Below are 7689 nucleotides of genomic sequence, written 5' to 3' on the forward strand. Positions count from 1 at the left end.
GCGGGGAGAAGGGTGCAACAATGAATGAATGGAATTCCAAAATCTCTGTAGGTGTTCATTGAAATGAAAAATAAACAACCTAAATTAAAAAAAAAGAAATGCTGAAAAAAAGTTTTCTTCTTTACTATGATATGAATCAAAGTCTACAGAGAATTACCTATACTTTCTATATATCTGAAATAGTTAATTTTTTTAAAAACCCAAAACTTTACAAGACCTCTAGTGGTTAGACTAGCAATTCTTTAAATTCACTTCCAGTTGTGAAGATTTTATGAAAATCTATTCAAAAGTAGTATTGCTGGGCAAACTTAGTTAAAAACTATAATTGCAACAGCTTACACTCTGCTAACTCTGGTGGCAAGAAGCTACACTGCAATCCCAAAGGCATGCAGTTTGAGGCCAGTTTGAGGCCACCGGCTGCTCCACAGTAGAAGGATGGGAAATCTTCTCTCGAGCAATTAACTGTCTCTGAAAACCTGCCAGAGGGTCAGCTATGGGGTCCATTCCAACCCTATGGTAAACAACAATAACAATTTGCTATTTTAGTACATAGTGGTGGTGGTGGTGTTAATGGAGGAGGAATGCCACCTCCACGACTGATCATTCCTTGAAGAAACCTAACAATGTCTATCTCCTTATAAGGCAACTAGATAGTCAGATTCTTATGAAGCCCTGGGCCTGATCACACATTGACAGGACCCCTGCCCCTAAAATTCTGGCATAAACTACCACCCCTCTAAGTCTAAAAAAAAAAAAGAAAAACAACCACACACCCCAAAAAACCCCTTAACAGTCTTTATCTGCCTGCATGCCACTTTGATCCTCTCTGTGAGCTCTGGTGTCCCTCTCAGACCATGCAATAAAGGCCTGTTTGTTTCTTGGGACTAGCTTCTTTCTCTATACCTCAACTCTTTTTTCTAACAGTTATATTCTGTCGCGTCAGAAGCAACTCATAGCTGACACTCCAGCGGGTTCTTACAGGCTGTAAATCGCACCACAGGAGATTGCCCATTTTTCTCCTTTGGAGCAGCTAATAGATTTGAATCACATTACTCTGGGTTGTCAGCACAGCTCCTTACACACCAGGTCACCAGAGTTCCCTTAATTTGTCGACTGACATTAAAATGTAAACAGTTCTCTCAGCGGATGTACACAGGGAAATCCTGTCTTTTTTTTAACTCCACAGAAACTTCCCAGCCCCACTTTGAATTTCCCCCCAAGCTAATAGGAAGAGGATTCTGTCATTCATTGCCAGATAATTCTGTCTCTTCACACAGACTAGAGGGGGAAGAGGAATGTGAGAAGGTGGTTTGGTGCTATCAATGCTTCCCTCTGCTGGGAGAAAACTAAATTTATGAAGTTACATTCTTCCTGCTATGAGCCCAGGCCATTGACAATTTATAAACAGGGTGTTTTGAAATCTGTTGTTTAAAGCTCGCTTGCATCTTTCTATAAACAGAATCAATGTTTTACGTGGAAGCTGGGCCCCCGGGGTCACTCTAAAATCCGCAAAGTAATCAAAACCTATCCATGTTTCTAAAACAAAAAAATATTTTCCATTTGAATCAAGTGTTACCTCCTTTATGCTTGTGATATGACTTAGAGTCCTGCCTCTAACAAAGTGATTTATCTTGTAAGGAGAGACCAGATCATAATATAAGCGACAATAGAAGAGAGGCTAGGTGAAGTGTCTTTTCTATTACTTCCTATGAATGTTGGACAATGAATGAAGATGCCTTTGAGTTGTGGTATTGAAGGAGAATGCTGAATATTCCACAGACTTCCAAAAGAACAAAAGAGTCTGTCTTGGAGGAAGTGAAATTAGGTTGCTCCTTAGAGTCAAGGATACTGAAACTTTATCTCATTAACTTTGGGCATGTTGTCAGGAGGGATCAAACCTTAGAAAAAGACATTGTGCCAGAAAAGGTCAGGGAAAGAGAGAAAGACCCCCAATTAGATGGACTGACAGAGTGATTGTAACAATGGGCTCAAGTATATCAGAGAGGGTGAGAATGACACAGGATAGGGTTCAGATCTGTTGTTCACAGGATGGCTATGGGTTACAGTCAGCTCGGTTGCCCCTAACAACAATAATGTATGACGTGGCATTTGGAGGCATACACAGAGAACTGACAATTGAACAGAGGAGAGTAGCATAACTGCAGAGGAGAAATCAGAGAAGGCTTTAAGAAAGCAGTAGTTCATGTAAACTTTTTGCCATAGACTCGGGTGGTTTGTTGTTTTTGTTTGTTTGTTTTAAGTTTAAATGCATTTTATTTTTAGACAACCTATGACATTTTTTTCCTAAAAAAAATGCCTCTGCTCCAAATAAATGAAGGTCAAAATTAAAGGGAGAGCTCAAGATGGTATCTCAGTCCCATTTGTCTAAGTCCTGGTGTGGTGATGAAAAACAGCAGCCAGATAAGACGACAGGTGATGGATCCAAATAAGTGCCAAATTTGTTAACATTTCTCCATTTCTAAACCATTCTTTTTTAAATTATTATTAAATTTTATTAGTTTGAATGAACATTTACAGAGATTTTGGGTTTTCATTCCTTCATTGTTGCACTGTTTTCTCTACCCTCCTCCCCAGTTCGTTCTTCTCCCCCCACCCCCCCCGAATGTCTGTTTTAATTGTTCAGTTGCCACAGTGCTTGTCAAGGCCAGTTCTGATTAATCTCCTTTGTCAGTGTGCCCTTTGCCATTCCCTATCACTCTTCCCTGAGAGAGACTTCACCCTGATTCATAAGGAAAAGGGGATGGCGTATTCTCTTAGCTACTTCCTGCTGAAAAGGGACGCTGTGGGTTTCAGGGTGAAGATCTTCTCTCACTACTCTAAAGGGCCCCTTTGGCAGTAGGAAACACATAGACTATTATGGAGATTGATTTTGGAATTTAGATGCACTGTTATCAATTGTGCTTAGCCGTACATGTTAATATCTTTGAAGATGTATCATGGAGGTGTTGCAACCAGTAATGTTAATGCTCATCCATGGCTCTTCTGGGAGGATCTAAATAGTTGAAGCATCCTCCTTTGTTTCCGGCTGGGTCTAAACCATTCTTAAAGAAAATCATGTATGGAGTCACACCATCCTCATGGTAGTCCAGCAGAGCAACCATGTCATCTGGGTTCATGTTTTCACCAATAAAGAATTGGTAGTTTTTTAAATTAGCAAGGATGTGCTCGATCTGTTCTGCAGCCCCTGTCATAAAAGGTTTTACTCTTTCTGGTTTTTGTTCTTCAAGTTTGCCTTTGATTGGTTTCATGCAATCCTTTATGTACTTCTTGTAGGCTTCTTTTATGAAGCTGGTTTCCTGTAAGTGATGGTTCATGACGATGTCAACACCAGTGATTACTGTATTTTCAGTTCCTTCACAATCGGTGCCTTCAGCAGAGGCGTTTCCACCAATGAGCGAGTCATCAATGTTACCCTCTTTCCTACTGACCATCTTCCCCTCCACCTCCAGGCACACTCCGTCAGTGATCTGCTGGATTTTGTAGATGTCAGAGAACATCTCATCATGGCTGATGAGATCTCAGTAGATGATCATGATGGCGGCAAGGAGACGACGGTGGTGCTAGCTGAGCAGGAGCCTGAGCTCTGAGACAGCCCGGTGCAGCTGGAGCAGCGCTTGGGGGGAGGGGGGAGTGGGCGGGAAAGAACTAGTTTCTGAACTAATGGCTTCATCTACCCTGAGCTCAGAAGAATTAAATGGTACCTGGCTATGATTCTTTACCATTCTAATCAAGGCCACAATGGATGAAGTCTACATAAAATGAAATACAAATATGGAACCAAAGCTCAAATTCCTTGTTGTTGTGTGCCATCAAATCCCTTGCAACTCTGAGCCTTGCTCTATACTTAGCCAATCTTACTGTCTCCAGCACACACATACACCCATTACTCAAGTCACCTAGACAATCCATCTCATTCAGGGTCCTCTTCTCCTGCGCTGTCCCTCCAAACTCCCAAGCATGACGTCCCTCTTCAAGAACTGGTCACTCCTTGCAACATGTCCAAAGTATGTCAGACAAAGCTTCAGAATCCCTGCCTCCAAGGAGCAGCCTGGTCTCACCCTCTGTAAGACAAACTTGATTGTTCTTCCAGCAGTCCATGGTATTTTCAATACTCTTCTCCTGCACCACAACTCAAAGACATCAATTCTCCTTCTATCATCCCTCGTCATTGTCCAGTTTTCTTTTTTATTTTTAATTTTATTTTGTTAATTTTAATGAATGTTTACAGAGCTTTTGGATTTCCATTCATTCATTGTTGCATTTTTCTCCCTGCCCACCCCTCCCCACCATTGTCCAGTTTTCTGACATATAGCATGTAATTGTGAAAACCATGGCCTAGATCAGGTACACCTTAGTCTACAGACTGACATTGTTGCTCTTCAGTACTCTGTAGATGCCCCTGACAGCAGACTTTCCTAATGCAATTCGTCTTTTGGATTCCTGGCTGCTGGTACCAAGAGTATTGATTGTGGAGCCAAGCAACCCAAAGGTGTTAAAAATCTTAGTCTCTTCACCATCTATCTTGATGCTGCCAATTGGCCCAGTGGTGAGGATCTTTGTTTTCTTGATGTTGAGCTTCAATCCATATTGAAGGCTGAAGTCCTTGACATTCAAGTCCTCCTCAATTTTGGCAAGCAAAGTAGTGTCATTCGCATAATGCAGGCTTTTGATGAGTCTTCCTCCAATCCAGATGCCACATTCCTCCTCATTGAACCCAGACTCTTGGATCGCAAATTCCTAGTTAAAATAAAACAAACCTACTGTATATGTTGTAAATGGAGGACTCCTTGAAATTATTGCCCTGAGATAAGCTATTCAAATAGTGACCTGCAACAAACCATTGTGATCACTTTGTGGCTAAATAATAAATTGGCTCAGAAATAATAGATATGAGAGGAAGCTAGACACCGTGAACACAACAGTGTGCTCAAGCATAATGCTGAAGGCAGAATGCAAGGTTCATTATCTGTTGTTCATAGTATTGCTATGAATCATAGTTGACTTGACCACACCTAACCTAATGTCACGATTGAAGGAAGAATCACCAACAACCTCTGTTATGCAGATGACACAACCTTGCTTGCTGAAACTGTGGAGGACCCAGAGCACTGTAGAAGGTCAAGGACTGACATCTTCAATAAGGATTGAAGCTTAACATCAAGAAGACAAAGATTCTCACCACTGGGCCAATTGGCAGCAGCAGATAGATGGAGAAGAGATTGAGGTTGTTAATAATTACAGTTTGCTCAGTTCCACAATCAACACTCTTGGCACCAGTAGTCAGGAAATCAAAAGACAAATTGCATTGGGAAAATCTTCAGTCAGGGACCTCTCCAGAGTACTGAGAAACAATGATGTCAGTCTAGAGACTAAGGTGTGCCTGATTCAGGCCATGGTCTTTACAATTGCTTGCTATGCATCAGAGAACTAGCCAGTGACTAAAGATGACAGAAGAAGAATCAATGCCTTTGAGTTGTGGTGCTGGAAGAGTCTTGAACATATCATGGGCCAAAGAAATGGGTCTGTCTTGGAGAGAGTGAAACTAAATTTTTTCCTAGGAGGCTAGGATTTTGAAGCTCTGACCCACCTAGTTTGGGCACATGGGCAGGAGTGACTAGTCCTTGGAGAAGGACATCATATTTAGAAGGGTAGAGGGAGAGAACAGGAGAGGAAGACCTCAGATGAGATGGGTTGACACAGTAATTGGAGCAGTGGGGGTAGGTGTGTCAGAGTCAGTGAGACTGGCTCAGTACAGGTCAGGCTTCAGAGCTGCTTTATGTTGGATTGTTTTGAGTTGCTGGGTGATTCGACAGCACATAACAACAACAACAGAACCCATAAGTTCTGTGCTCCTTTTAAAAAAATTCTTATATGAGACCAAATAAATTGTTACCGGTTGCTTTTAGAACGAAGATGAGGCTGTAGATGAATGGAAATAATCCTTCAAAGATTAAGCCATGCATGTTTAAGTGCACATGGCAGGTACAGTGAAAGTGCAAATAGCTCTTTATATCAGTTATGGTTCCTTTGATCACTCACTCCTCTCCTACATGATAAAACCTGGCCTGCCAATAATCACACTTAAATACACCAATCAAGAGAAATAGAGTAGCAGAATGGATAAAATAACAAAGCTCATCAATATATTGTCTACAAGAGACACATCTAATAAACAAAGAGAAAGGTAGGCTCAAAATCAAAGGCTGGAAATAAATACACCAAGCAAATGGCATCCATAAAAAAGCAGGAGTGGCAATACTAATATCTGATAAAAGAGACTTCAGAATGAAAACCACTATAAAAGATAAGGAGAGGCATTACATACTGGTTAAAGGCACAATAGATGAAGAAGACATAAACCTGGTCAACATTTACACACCAAATGATAGACCTGTAAAATACATAAAACAACAGTTATCCAAATTGAAGAAAGAAATAGACAGCACCACAGTATTGATAGGAGACTTCAACACACCACTATCACCAAAAGACAGGTCAACTCAAAATAAACTCAACAAAGATGCAAAAGATCTAAACTATTCAATCAGCCAACTCGATGTGGATGTATTCAGGATATTACACCCAACCAAAACTCAATTCCCTTTGTTCTCAAGTGCACATGGCACATTTTCCAGAATTGATCACATATTAGGGCACAAAGCAAGCTTCAGCAAATTAAAAGCATTCAAATAGATGAATGGAAACAGAACAACTAGCTCACATAGTATGCACCTTCACCCATTATGAAACTTCATGTGTTTTAGAGAATCCAACCAATGTCACTAAATATCTTGTATAAAGATATTTGATTGGGGACCAAAGCTACTGTGTAAAACTTCACTGAGAACACAACAAAATTTGATTTTAAAAAAGAGAAAGCAGTGGATCTTGAGATGAACAATGGCATTAAGGATGAGAGGGTGTTTCAAGAAGAAGGAAGAGCCCAAACAAAGGCAGGGAAATGGGAAAATATGGACTGTGGTCTTTAAATGACAAATAAGTCTTCCTGTAACAGGAGTATTACAGGAAACTCTCGATTTGTGTCTGGACCATACCAGGCTACAGTAGGAACAGGGGCAACCTCCTCCCATATATGGCTTGGAGCTGATCAGTGTTCACTTACTTCTGGTGAGTCGGAGTGAGAGGGTGAAGGAGGGCCCTGCAGGACTCTAAGGCTGTGAGTTGTTGAGGAAAGGACTATGAGATATAGAATAAGCTCATGGATTTGGAGAAGGAAGCTAGGGAAATATACAAGAGGTAGAGAACAGTCTGGAGTCTCTCACTTTTTCTCATCCGACCTCCTTTCCCTTCTGTCCTTCTCTCTTTCTCTCTTCTATCCACAGAAAGGATGCAAGAGAGTGAAGTGGGGCAACCTCAGAGGTGGCAGGAATGGCGAAGCAGAACAAGGTTCTCTTTCTTCTCCCTGACTGTGCCATCTATTGTTGGGACATTTACTGTGGCCTTGGTGATGGTGGTAGTAGGATGAGAGTAGTTGGAGGAAAACAGTGGCTATAAAAGAGGGTTTCCCCTTCATTCTTCTTCCCCTTCTAGAAGGTGATCTTGTCATTGCTTGTCTGGCCAGACCCCAGGTACTAGGAAGAAGCGGAGAGGGAGTTTAATATCTTCTAGTCTTATAGCACTAATGAGCGAAGACCAGATGAGTTGTGG

The 7689-nt window shown here is 41.3% G+C and overlaps 1 pseudogene; it reads right to left on the reverse strand.

Annotated features, from left to right (window-relative positions):
- Positions 1 to 2462: 2462 nt before the first annotated feature.
- Positions 2463 to 3554, reverse strand: LOC102867451 (annotated as a pseudogene).
- Between the last annotated feature and the right edge of the window lie 4135 nt (positions 3555 to 7689).

This window comes from Elephantulus edwardii, unplaced genomic scaffold (assembly GCF_000299155.1).
Source record: "Elephantulus edwardii isolate Elephantulus edwardi_28Jun2011 unplaced genomic scaffold, EleEdw1.0 scaffold00083, whole genome shotgun sequence".
NCBI lineage: Eukaryota > Metazoa > Chordata > Mammalia > Macroscelidea > Macroscelididae > Elephantulus > Elephantulus edwardii.